Below are 13,839 nucleotides of genomic sequence, written 5' to 3'. Positions count from 1 at the left end.
CTTAGGAAATAAATCTAGAAATCTGCAATAAAAACATGCTTTTTGGCTTGCTCAGACAATATAAGTGGTAGGATACACAATGTCTTAACTATTAGTGTGCCATATAAAAGTATATACTTGTCCCATCATGACTAGAGAAATAAACCCTCAGCTTTCTGTGGTAGTAAAGCTAGTGAAGATGCCTGAAGTGGAATATATATTAGTTTCCTCCATCTCAGCTTTTCCCTCCAACAACAACAAAAAAGTGCAGCAACACATTTCGCAGAACCCTTGTAAACTATATAAAACATCATTATCGGAATATATTTGATGACTGAAATCACTGTGCCCAAGCAGTTCTCTGGCATGTTGCTAGGGGTGTTTCAGTCCTTAGGGGATTTCTGAGAAAAGACTGGTCCAATTGCATTGCAGATGTTTGTAGGTAAGTGTTTGTATTTCCACAGGTATTGTTTTCTCAGTGCAGAATTGCAAAGCAAGCTCTTCTTAGAGCTGAGGAAATCATCCCCTGGTGATGGACATAATGACAGTGCTGGCAGCGAGATGCCATGAGGTAGGCAAATGGCATCAAAGCCAGCCCTAGCTACTGTACTTCATTTCTTGGTGCTTATAGTTTGTAAGAAGAAATGCACATTGCATCCTGTCATCATTGCAAGCACCACAGATTTAGGTGGCCTAGGAGTCATGCTGATTTTTTTTTAAATGTGCACTGGATTTCGTCACATTAAGAACAAAAAGTATTGACATGCAGGGTTAAACAAAAAAAGGTGCATCCCACTACCCCATTTCTGACAGTAGCCAACAGACAATGTTGTAGAAAGAGTAGACAAAGTATGGAAAACATACAAGGATGCAACCCCAGAACATTTTCCAACACATTTCAGGTCAGACATTTCCTAAGTCAGATACATTGTCTTTGTATTTAATAATCCTCAACAGCTTTTTCTTCCAAGTATCCATCCAGTCCTTTTTGAACCATGTAAATAAATATTTAGCATCCACAACATCCCACGTCAAGGAATTCCACAGCTTTGTTAGACACTGGGTGAAAACTAGTCTTTTCTGTTTGTTTTGAACTATCTCCCCTTTCCCAGCTTTGCCTGATGTCCCTTACTACTTATCTTGGAGGTGACAATGATTCAATGATACCTACAGGCACCCTTTCCTTCTGTTGCTGGTTTTCCAGGGTATTGTGTTTTTCCTACCAATTTCCTTGTACTCAGCATTGTTGATCTTTGGAGCAAAAAGCATCAACTCATCACAAAATAGCTTGCCTTTTGTCATGGGTTTCCAACCAGGAAAGCAGCATCTTCCAAATCCAGAAGTGTGCCCAGCAATGATGTGTCAACAGCATTTCTCATGTATCTTCTCGGCAAAAAGAGTTTTGGCGAATGGGAACTGCTAAGTGTCTGGAGGAAGACAACCCTCATTAAAACACTGTTTTGGCACTTGGAAGAGGTGGTTCTAAATGCATCACTCTCTGCCTTGTGCAATGTTTGTGTGATTTGCAGGGATTTAAGGGAAAGTCATTTGTACCGAGACTCTTCAGTCAACAATAAAAAGCTATTATACAGCTGGAACACTTGGCCAGGGTTCTTGGTGCAGATGACAAGTTATGAACAGCTGTGTTGCAGTGTAAGAAATATAATCAGACTGTCTGGTGAAGATGGTTGAGGGGCAGTCATCTACAGAAAGTAGGGCAGCCTCGTGTTTGCGCAGGAGGCTGCTTGCTGCTTTGCATATGTCGTGATGCCAGGGAAAAGCCTCTGCTTCTCAGGGGCGCTGAACCTGGAAGTAGCATCAGCAGACCTTCAATAAAGGGCACCAGGCTCATGGTAGTGTGACTTTGATTTAGTGAATTCCTAATTGTGCAGAAGAGCAGATTTGTTTTTACACAGAAGCTTTTAAGCTGTGATGCTGTTTTCAATTTCTTGTCTGCTGCACCGAAGAAAAAATAGGGAAGACCAGCAAGTGGGTGTAACAGCTGGGTACCTGCACTCTGGAAGTACTGGAAAAAGCTGCCTGCTGCTTCGTTTTCAGCCTGTTGCCACACAGATTGAATCTGAAGTTAGGATTTAAACAGCAAAATTCCTAGCTGGTGTCAAGTCTGACAGTCTGCTGCATACTGCTTTGCTCTGGTACGTTTGAACTTCCCTCTTCTCACTACTAGCTTCAGAGGCAGGAGAACAGCCCTTGGGATGGCTCTTCTTCGCAATATGGGGTGAAGGCTGCTTGCGGGAAGGCCGCTTACCCTCTGCCTTCATCAGGGTGCACACCGTGGAGCTGCGTCCGCGGGCAGCGGAGCAGAGCCCCGGCTCAGCAGCTTGCCCTGTGACTGTAGCACGGGCTGTCAGGAGCTGGGAAGTGGCTAGAAGCTATTTCTACTGTATCTCTTCCCAAGGAGGTATATTTTTAACAGCCTTTCAGCAGCCAGAGCTCACGTCCAGAGCTGTAGCAGTGGAGTTGGATGGACAGCAGCCTTCCTGCTAGCATGGTTTGGTCTCGGTGCCTGGAGAGGCCTGTTTTTCCATCCCTGTGTTCAACCTGCTTGTGCCCGCTGGGCATTCCTGCCACGGCAGGACCTAGGAGGCAGATCGCGTGAGCAAATGCCGAGTGTGTGCTTCCCAGAGAACAGGCGTCCAAGGCTGAATATTTGCATTTGCATTTGCTCTTGGGTGTGAACATGTAAAAGGTGCACACGTTGCCCATCCTGTAAACCTCTGGCTCCTCCTCAGTCTTGGACAGACTGCCATTTTTTCCCCCTTCTTTTGGGCAAGCTACCATTTAAATGAAGCTGTATCTTGTTGGTCATGCAAGTTAAAAGAAGAGATTTGAAATTCCTTGGGGCATGATTGGTGACTATCATAGCTCACACATTTCCCTGGGAGGCAATGCCTCATAATTAATTACTAAATAATAATATGAAGCAGATACCACTCAGGAAGTAATTAACCTCCTTATTCTTACAGGGAAGTCCTATGGAATGGAAGAGTAATTAAAGGCTCTTTAAACGACAGAGCAAAACTCCCAAAGATTTCAGTCAGTGCAGATTTAGGATTTGAGTCCGGTAGGATTTCCTCAGACATAAAATAAAAATGACTTTGTTTTGTCGGTAAAATTTCCAAATCTGATATTTTTAGTTAGTCTATACAAGCTTGCAGCCTGGATGAATAATTTTAATCACATTAATTTAATTTAGGGTGGTACGAGGCAATTAGTGATAAGGTATACTGGAATTTTCCATGAAAGTGAGCAGGTGGATAATTCATGTTGGAATAGGGTGGTCTCAATTTCATTCAGGCAGTGTCATACAATGGACAAAAGCAAGGCCTGGGTAGTAAAATTAATTTGCAAGAAGTATCTTTAGGTAACCTGATCCACATCCCTTCTGCAAAGACATAGAGGGAGAGTTTAACATCGTTTTTGTTCATGCCTGAATGGGACTTTTGCAGTCTGAATCAATGTTCCTCCAGATGAATTCACACAGCCAAGCAGAGGAGATGTGAATTTTCTGGGACTTTGGAGCTTCTTGTGAGAGAACTGATGAAAGCATCAGCTAAGAATATCAGGGCACACAACCACTCAATATTACCTAATGGAGGAAAGCCTTGCAACCCTTGATTCATAACTTCATCTGTCTCCTCTTGCAAATCAAAATGAAAAGAAAGATGCAACCTCCTCAAACTCTTGCAAAGTGTTTTTGGGTCAGTGGTGAGTTGGAGCTCTTGAATTTGATAGTTCTCAACAGCATTCATTATGTGCCCCCTTTGAGGATGCATGTCTCAAGAGTGTCTTGGTTCACTGATAATGAACACTGTCCTGTTTTTCAGGGTTCACCAATGTCCTTTGAAAGTCTTTCAATATTTCTTTATCTTCTTATTATACAGGCTATTTCTTCTGTCCTGATACCAGGTAAAGTTGATTGTATTGTGCTGTTTTTGACAAATGCATGACAGAGAGTATGAGTCAGTTATTTTGGTTCAGTCTTTGGAGCTCTGAGAACTTCTGGATATCAAGAAACTCAAGAAACTTCCTATTTTGTCACCTCAGATGTACATGGCAGACTTAGAGGTTAATAGTCTGGCAGTGCAATGGAAAATGAATTTGGCTTGCATTCTCCTGAAGCCACTTTGGAAGAACATTAATGGGATTTTCTGCACAGCATGACATTACCTTCTCTCTCTGCCCAGTGCAGTATAAATTCACCGTTTCCAAGAAACTCTCCAGCTGCAGGGCATATAGCTCAGGCTGAGAAAAGGTTCTCCATAGAGATGCATTGCCATGTGTTAACCCAGGTGGAGGTAACTGAAAAGGGTTGGAGGAGGCCAGGCAGACATCGAATGGCAGGCAGAGCACTGAGAGGAGTGGAATGGCTGGGAGTCCTCCTCGACTAGCAATCTTCAGTGGCAATGTAGTAGAAGTATTTAATAAGTGTTCTAATAAACGTATTTCCATTTGAAAAATGAAGATCCACACTCAATAGAAGTTAATTAAAAGGATGTAAAATGCAACCTTGAAAAGATTAATTGATGTTAGTGACAGCTTGGCTTTCCCTCATGTTTCTTGAAGCTCAGCCTCCTAGTCCAGTCCATAAAAACTGGCTGTGGGTTTTCAAGGCAACTTTTTACTTCAGCATTTTCAGTCAGCATTTGACTGTCATGAATAGGAGTTTGACCTGAAAAAAAAAAAAAAAAAAGAGTGATCAGTTAGAATAAATTTAAAAAAAAGAAGAGTGGTTAGGATTTTCAGAAACCTTTAGGTGAATGAGGGTCCCGTTTTCTGGCACACTTAATGTGACCATGTTGCTAACTGCTGTGGAAAGGACAGCCATGTCTTCCTCCTTCCACCCTTGGACCACTGCTGCTCTTCTGCCAACTCCCTGGCATGAACTGAACCATCACACAACCACTGACAAGAGAAAGTTACTGAAAACTCACTCCCATGGCCCTGACAAGACTTGTTTTCCAGTGATGTTGTCCCAGTGCAACTGCGCTGCTGAGCCAGGACCTGTGTGTGCTCTACAGGACATGAGGAGCACTGAAAACTATGGGAACTCCCCCAGGTAGAAAATATGTGTCTTGTATGCCGGTGTGAGTGGGCAGAGCCCAGTCCTAGCCCCAAGTGCATGTTGATCAGAGGGTATCGTGCCTGAAGGAGAAATGACTATCACTCAGCCTGTGGCCCTCCTTGGGAAAAAATGCTAAAACTGATGGAACGGGGCAGTTCCCTGCTTAGGCATCACTCTTCTTTTCATCCCAAGGGCAATAGGCTAGTTAATGAGGTGTATCTACCTGACAGTATATTACAGCTTGCAGTTAGTGTGACAACTATTGAGCTAATCTGTACTAGTTATTAATACTACATGCAGACTTGCCCTTGTCCTAGTGGCTTTACTCACACTTGGGAATCATTAAGGTTAAATGCCAGAGTAATTCACCATAATGCCCCTGGTCACTGGATAGCATCCAGACAAGTTGAACAACAAGAAGAAGAGGGCAAGCTAAGGAAAAAATCCCACAGTGGAAGAGAGGAGGGCTCAGGTTGTGGTGTCATGATAGCCTTCCCTGGAAGGAAAAAGCAGTTCAGGGTATTTCCTCCCAGCCTCTGTTGTGCTGCCCCAGTACTTCTCTCCAGCCGGACTGGAAACCAGGTCGCTGAAATAATGAGTTACCAGAAAACACACAGATCTGCAACCTCCCCAGCCACAGCCGCTGCTGCTCAGATGAGAAAGCCTCTTTAGCACTACCAAACAGCTGACATGGGGTGTCAGCACAGCCCTCCTGCAATGCTCAGCTGGACCAAGACCACCAAGAGTGTTCCTGCAGGGTCTGGTGGGCCCGCTTGCCTGCACAAAGCTGCTCTTGTGCTCAGGTGCTCACAGCATCGAGCACCCGATTTGAATTCAGGTGCTCATCTGAGCGATCCACGCTGTTAAATGTTGGCCAATAATTTTATGAAACCTCTTTAAATTGTCTGTCACCTCCGAGGCACTGATGCTTCAGTCCCATGTTGCTGAGGCCTCTCTGCTTCACCGTGGCAGAGAGCTGCCTTCCCCCAGGCACCTGTCTGGTGACAGCAGCAGCCATTGCATGTACCAGGAGAAAAATATGGTTTGAGCTTCCTGCTCCCACCCCTAATATTTATTTTAATATTTTGTTCTGACTTAAGACATTATTACATAGATGCTTTACCACTGCCTTTAGGGAATGTTTTAAAGTGTTTTGATTCCTAGTTGTTTTCTTTTTATTCCGTATGTCAAGCAGTGCAGTAGGGAGGCTACTGCAGAGACGAGGAAGATGGGAAAGTCCCAGTGTCGCCAGTACTCAACCCGCCCTGCAACATTAGGTGGCTTGAGAGGCTGAGTTTTGCCTGGAGAGTAGAAGGAAGAATATTCTAGATTTTCAGCAAGAAATTTCAAGAAAGATTGCATTGACAAAGGCCTCACACACAGAGTAAAAATGTCAGTGGTAACTCACAAAATAAATTCGATGAGAATAGACATCTCTAGCACTAGCCCCCTGTTTCACTTGGAAAATAGTTTTCCAGCCTCACTCAGAGTAAAGCTTTCCCTTCTCTCTTACCCTAATGCTAATCCTGTTCTGGGTCTCAGAGTAGGCACCCCATCCTCTCAACAACTAAAAGCTCCTCAGGATGATAATTTTTGCTGCACTCAGGTTCCTTTGGCAGCCTCTGCCCAACTTCACACCAAAGATTAGAGCATTCTCCCTCCCTCCTCCTCTCTCTCTCTACCATGATCGTTGACTGACCTACAAGACAAGGTCTCCACTATCCTTATATTCAGTATTCCTCAGAGATGGATTCTGGTATCCCACCTCAGTTTCCTTTGGAAGCTTCTTTCAGCCCCAACGACAAGCGTCCAGCTTTCATTTCTCCTCTACTTTAGCTCTCACCCTAGTTTGAGCCCTGAAAAGGGCAGCCCAGCCCTCCCAAAGACTAAGTATGCTTTAGAGGATGTTTTCTTCAGCTTTCATTCTTCTTGTGTCCTCCTGCTAACCTCCATGTAACCATAGCTCTGAGCTTTCACTTTTTCTTGTCTCTGATCCTAAGCCTGTTCCTAGGCTGAACCATAGGCTCTCAGGACCCTCAGGGCACTAGTAAATCGTAATGTCCAGGATCAGCCTCACCTGGGGCCTCTGCCCACACCTGTGAGCCCATGAGCTCTATTTAGGCTTAGCCTAGAGCATTTGCACCCTTCTTGAGCTGTGTTGGAGGAGTATGGTCTCCAGCTCAGCCATGCTTGGTTATAGCCTTTCTCCCTGATCTGAACCTAATCTGTGGAGAGTCCTCCAGGCTTGTTCCGCAATGCCATGGCTCTGACTGGCAGTCACTGGACCTGATCCTAACCCATGGATTGACTTCCTGGATTGACCCTGGATGTGCTTCATCATGGTGATACAGCATTATCATCTGGACACTTACTTGAGCCTGGCTGCCATCTCTGTGGTGCTTGCCTCACTCAGGTACTGTGGGGCTGGGCTCTGGGTGGTTAGGCCCTTGCATGGTTCCATGTTGGCACCCTGCTCCCTAGGGAGCAGTGTTGCTCTTGCTGCTGCCTGGCATAGGCTGCAAACTCTGTTACACTCAGAACTTAAGTTTTTCTCAGCAGAAAAGAGTTCATAAAATCATACTATGGTTGAGGTGGGAATTGACCTCTTGAGGTCATTTGGTCCAGCTCTTCTGCTCAAGAAGAGACATGTAGAGCAGGTTGCCCATGTCTGTGTCCAGACAGCTTTTGAATATCATCAAGGATAGAGACTCTATTGCTTCTCTGGGCAGCCTGTGCCAGCGCTTGGTCACAGTAAAGAAGTGCTTCCTGATGGCACCTCCTGTGTTCCAGTTTGTGCCTATGGCCTTCCGTCCTGTCACTGGTTACCATTGAAAAGAGCCTGGCTCTGTCCTCTTAGCACCCTCCCTCCAGTTATTTATAGACACTGATGAGATTCCCCCTGAGCCTTCTCCTCTCCAGTCTGAACAGTCTCAACTCTTTCAGCCTTTCCTTGTATAAGAGATGATCTAGTCCCTCAGTCATTTTAGTGGCTCTTTGCTGGACTCTCTCTGGTATGTCTATGCCTCTCTTCTACTGAGGAGCCCAGGAATGGACATACAACTCCAGGTGTGGCCTCACCAGTGCTGAGTAAAGGGGAAGGATCACTTCAAGTGGCAACACTTCTAATGCAGCACAGGTTACTGTTAGTTCAAGCTCCTGCCCTGTTTTCTTTGGCAGACCTTTCCCAGCCATATTCCAGCTCTGAGCTTGCACCTTCTCTCAGTCTTAACCCTAATCCTGTAAGCATCCAACTCCACCCTAAGACTCACAGCTTCTTAGAAGAGGATGCTGTTTCCTTTCCACCTCCACTGCAGCTGTGGCTCTGGGCTTTGTCTCATCACGATCCAAAACATTAAGGGAAAGTCCACCCATGGCTCAGGGACCCTATTCCATCCAGAGCCTAAATCTTCCTCCTGGAAGAAGGCCAGTCCACCTCCAGATCTTGGCTTTCTCCTTCTTTCTACCCCAAGGGGACCTATAGACCCAAAAATGCTACTTGAGCAGAGACTCTCTCTAAGCCCTAACCCTTGCCTGACCAATCTTTCTCAGAGGAGAATTTTAGTATCTGCTCAAAGTTCTCTTCAGCATTACTTTTCCAAAGATATCTCTGTGCTTTTTCTTCATCTCATCCCTAATCCTAGGCTGATCTGTAGGGAGAGGTCCTCACTGTCAGGTGCCTCAATGTTCTTCTGAGGAGACTTTTAGCATCAATTGTAAATTACCTTTGGAAGACACGTTCTGAGCCCCCTATAGCTCTCTCTGTTTGCAACTATTTAAGCAAATATTCCATACATAAGGTGTGGATGGGATGCATCTGAGAGTTCTCTGTGAACTGGCTCATGACACTGCAAGGCTACTATCTAACATAATGTCATTCACCATTCCTACAAGGGATTGGCTATTAGTGGTATCCTCATGGGCTCAATGCAGGGGCCAATACTGTCCAGTGTCTTTATTGATAACCTGGATGTTAGGAACACAGTATACCCTTAGCAAGTATTCACTGAGTTAGAGAAAGTGGTTGATATGCTGGAGGCCAGGATAAGAGGAGGGACCTGGACAGGCTGGAAAAAATGGTCTGACAGAGACCTCATGAAGTTTGAGGAACGGCAAGTGCCAAGTCCTGCACCTGGGGAGCAATAATGCCATGCTGCAGTACATGTCAAAGGTAGGAAAGTGGCTTTGCAAGAACAGAGCTGGGGGCCCTGATGGGCAACAAACAGAATGTGAATCAGCCATGTGCTGTAGTAGCGAAGGGGGCCCAACTGCATCCTGTATTGGCAGGGATGTGTTTGATGGAAGTGAATCTTCATGTCTGTTGGGCACTTGGAAGGCCATGCCTGCAGTGTGGAGTCTTCTTTCAGGCTTTTAGCACAAGAAAGACATTGGCATACTGGATCAAATTCAGTCAAGGGCTACTGAGATGGTCAAGGGCTGAAGCGTGGTGTCTAAGAAGAGGCTGAGGGATTTATTCAGTGTTGAGAAGAAAAGGCAGAGAGAATGTCACTGCTGTTTGGAGCCAGCCTGTTTGTTCCCAGAGGTGCACCGTGACAGGGCAAGAGGCCACAAGACACAAGGTGGCACTTAAAAAATTCCAATTAGATCTTTAGGGAAAAAAATTCACAACAAGGTCAGTCAAACACTGGAACAGATGCACAGAGACCCTGCAGGATCTTCTCAGCTTGCTGAAGCCTTGAGTAGTGTGCGTGGCCTAACATTAAAGCTGGTTGTGCTTGTGCAGGGGGTTAGGGCCAGATGACAACCAGAGATCCCCTTCTATTGGAGTCACTGTATGATTATGCTGTTATATACATAAGTCTTTGTAAGTTCACACCCTAATCAGATTACTTTGAGAACAAGGTATGTTGTCTGCAGCAGTAGATTTAGCCTGTGCAGAGCCTGTTCTGTTTTAAGCTACAGTGTCACAGGACCAATATTTAAACACTTGTTGACACACTAACACAATGTTCCAGCACTTAATGGTGGTAGGAGATGATTGTGTCTGACCCAAAATCTGACTCTTCAAAATTTTCCTCACAGTTTTTGAGAACTGGTACAGGTGTTCAAATTTATGCCTTTGCTATCCTGTGCAGCTTCAAGGAAGAGGGGAAGATGATTCAAACCCTTTGGGAAATCCCTGGCATGATAAAGGCCAGGGGAAGGAATTTCTGTGCCCAGAGATTAAAGCTGAGAAAGTTGCCCACTGCTCCCAACTTCCAAAAGTGATGGAATAGCCCTTCTCATCTTCACCCCCTCCTCTCTCATCCATAAGCAAACCAAGAACATTGCCCACTTCCACTGGAGGCATTTGAATACATGCTTCCTCATGCTGCCTCACTGCCTGTAAGCGACATGACATCCTACCTGACATTTTTCCCCTTCACACAAGCAACTCCAGAGTCCCCCAGCATTGCTTTTTCTCCTATTCTCCCCTTCTTCCTCCTCTTCCCTGCCTGCCCATCTCTTTTAAAAAAAAAAAAAAAAAAGCCATTAAAAATGCGTGTAATTGCTGGGAGAGCAGTGAGGGGCAGCAGCCCAGCTCAGTTCAGTGTTTGCTTAGGGCAGACTGTCTCTGGCTTCAGTGCATTGTGGTATGCTCCAACAGCTCGCTTGAATATTTCCCCAGAGGGTAAAGCCTTTGCTTTCCCTGTGAATTCATATGTCACCATTGTAATTATAAAAAAAACATAGACACTCACTTTGCTGCAGGTTTGTTACAAGGGATTAAAAGAACATTTCACCACCTTATGTGTCTGGTCAGACAACACCTGGCAGGCCAGCCAAGGGATATGAATGTTCTTCTCATCTGAAGGGTTGTCTCAAGGAGCATCATCTACAGGCACAGGTAGGCTCACACCAATCCCCCACACTGGGATACCCAGAAGCTCAGAACCAATGTGATGTTTGAAGCATATACCTGACTCTCCATATTCTGCGTATGTGTCTCTAATGGCAGGGAGGTGAGCAATAACAATCATGAAATACTGCATACACAACTTTTCATCCAGGAGTGTGCAAGGCTGACTTCACTGACCAGCAGCAGATGATGGTCTTGTTCCCTGCTCCTTGTGTTTGGAGCCACTCACACACCCATGTTTGTGAGCTTGTTTAGTCCCTGTCTGAACCACACTTCCCCTGGCAATGAGATTCATAGGTGAATCTTATCCCATGTGAGAAGTTATTTTCTTCTTTGTTTTCTAAAACTCACTGTCTGGTCTCTTCTGGGCTTAAATCCTCTGGTTGCATGAAACGCCATTCCTCCTATTTTGGGTCATGACCTAATCATACCAAATTATTGTTGGCTCCAGCATCTCTGAGATAGCTGGTGGGAAAACTGCAGGCTTTTAAAAGCTATGCCCTTTGCTGGGTATTAGATGTGCTATTATTGCCATTCTCTTCCCTACCAGAGCACAAAGCGTGCTTAGCAGCACTCACGGACCTCCTCAAAAAACAGTACACAGGCTGAAACTACAGTCTGTCCTGCAGTTTCTCTTCACGTGCTCTGTGCTGATAATGGAGACCCAAGTAAGGAGGGAGGCAGATGCTCTAGGAAACTAGTTTTCTTCTTTCTATTCCTCCTCAGGGAATACAGGCAGACATGATTAGCATGGATTTTATAGGCTGCCTGTAGGAAACACTGATAAAATTAACTTCTCCTTTATGATTCATAAATATTAATAATGTGTCCAGATCTGATTTCAAGATCTGAAATCAAGATGATTAGTTAAAGCAAGGAAAATTCTTGACTACTCCCACTTTGTCTTTGTGAAATCAAAAAGTAGTGTAGTGAAATATAACTGATACAAAATCAGGAATGTCTCCTTTTTGGTGATAAAGGCCCAGCCAGTTAACTTCATTAAATAAACTGGAAATGAAACCAAACCCCACATTACTTTTGATGTGATGTTTCTATGAATACTCCCAGCAGTGTATGTTTTTGGTATAGCCTGTACTTTGTTCCACTGTCAGGGCTGTGTTAAAGCACCAGACAGAAGCTACAAAATCAGATTGCAGGCTGTTTTGGTCAAGTGGTTGTTGAAGCTAATTTATCAAAGGAAAAAAAAAGAATGGTTATGAGGTATTAGTGGCTACTGAGGCTTCACTCACCTTTTTTTTATTGCCTTCAAAATGAAGACCAAGTGACCATAGCAATTGCTGTTTGTCATTAGGCCAAAAAGAAATGATTTCTGTGACATCAAGTGAACACTACCCCAGCAAATAAATGCCCTGAAGGCAAGGGAGGGCGGAAAAGAAGAAGAAAAGCAACCAATGGGAAAGGTGTTATAGGGTAAGACAAAACTGTGGTCTGAAGAATGTGACTGTTCCTGAGGCAGTGTCCCAGCCCCAGGTTCAATATCAGTGCTGTTGCTGTCATTTGCATTTACCTGTCCACAGTGTTTGCACCACAGATACCTTTAGCTTTTTCACTCTCCTTTCTCTTGAGGACAATAGAGGGTCATAGTATTGTTCTATTTACCATGAGTTTCATTTCCAATATCATTAGGAAAATTCATATGCAGGAGCATGGAGCCAAAGTAGTTGTCTGAGCTGATTGTTTTCGCTCTTAAGCTCTCAGTTTAGAAGTGGGAAGCAGATGACAAAGGAACATTCCTTTTTCCTTTTTTTCCCCCTTGTGCTTTGAAATTTTTTTTTTTTTAAGAGTAGTCTTGTCCAGATTTTGTTATAGGGTACATGGTAGACAAGAGGCGAGGAGGAGATAAGAATTCTGGAGGATACAAGGGAAGAATATGCAAAGATTTTAAGAGTTCACTGTCCAAACAGATTTAGAGCTGCTACTCCATCGCTTCATAAATTAGAGATATTAGGCATGATGCCTCTTCTGGTAGCAGTTATCATTAGGGTAACCCAGAGTTCAGATAACAAGCACATTAGGACTGCAGTACTTTGTACATTTATCTACAAGTGCCTAAGACTGCATGATGCCACAGAAACAAATGATGCTTTGTAGTTGCAAAATGTTGAGAACTGGTAGAAATATAATTACTGTTTTTTTCAGTGTGACTGCTGAACTGCAGTAAACATGGCAGAGTTGATATCATCATGGAGGGAAATGAGTGAAATATCTTTCACTGCTGCACTCCAAATCCTACTAGCGTTTGAAATTCTGATGCTCCCAGTGGAAGCATTAGCCTGGAAACTTTTTCTTCTGCTTCATTTTTCCCTTAATCATCTGAGGACAATGAATTGCCACCTATTAGTATCTCAGCCCTATTTAAAATACTTTTATTTTTTTACCTGAATTTTATATGTATCATGTATATGAAAATATATAAAATGTTCTAGCTTAGTGTAGTGGATTTGTCGTAAACATTTAAGATGAACTATAGTGTCATACATTCTAAGCTGTATAATAGCATTCCATTTATTGTTTCCCAAGGACTTAACTTGGAAATGAATGGCTTTATGAAGAGGCTAGTCTTATATTAGAGTTGATTGATTCCATTCATCCTCCAACAGGCTCCTCAGCAAAACAATTTCCCCTTAATTAAGCAATATGATGTAAATTACATGGTAATTGATTTAATAAAAATATATGATGCAAACTAACATGGGGAAAAACATCTTAAGGAACAGCAGAGCAATTCTCTGTACAGAGCAGGTAATGGGAAGACTACTGGAAATGAGGTCAGGAAAACAATAAAAATGAAGCTTTTATAGATTATTTTCATCATTTCTGTTTCCCTAACAGTTAGATGGATGAATGCCTGGGTATTTTCCTCATTTTATAGCCTTAAAGAGGTTTGAGAAGCTGT

Source organism: Cygnus atratus, chromosome 2 (assembly GCF_013377495.2).
Source record: "Cygnus atratus isolate AKBS03 ecotype Queensland, Australia chromosome 2, CAtr_DNAZoo_HiC_assembly, whole genome shotgun sequence".
In the NCBI taxonomy this organism is placed as follows: domain Eukaryota; kingdom Metazoa; phylum Chordata; class Aves; order Anseriformes; family Anatidae; genus Cygnus; species Cygnus atratus.
The sequence above is the reverse complement of the archived record's forward strand: the minus strand, read 5'-3'. Positions refer to the sequence as shown.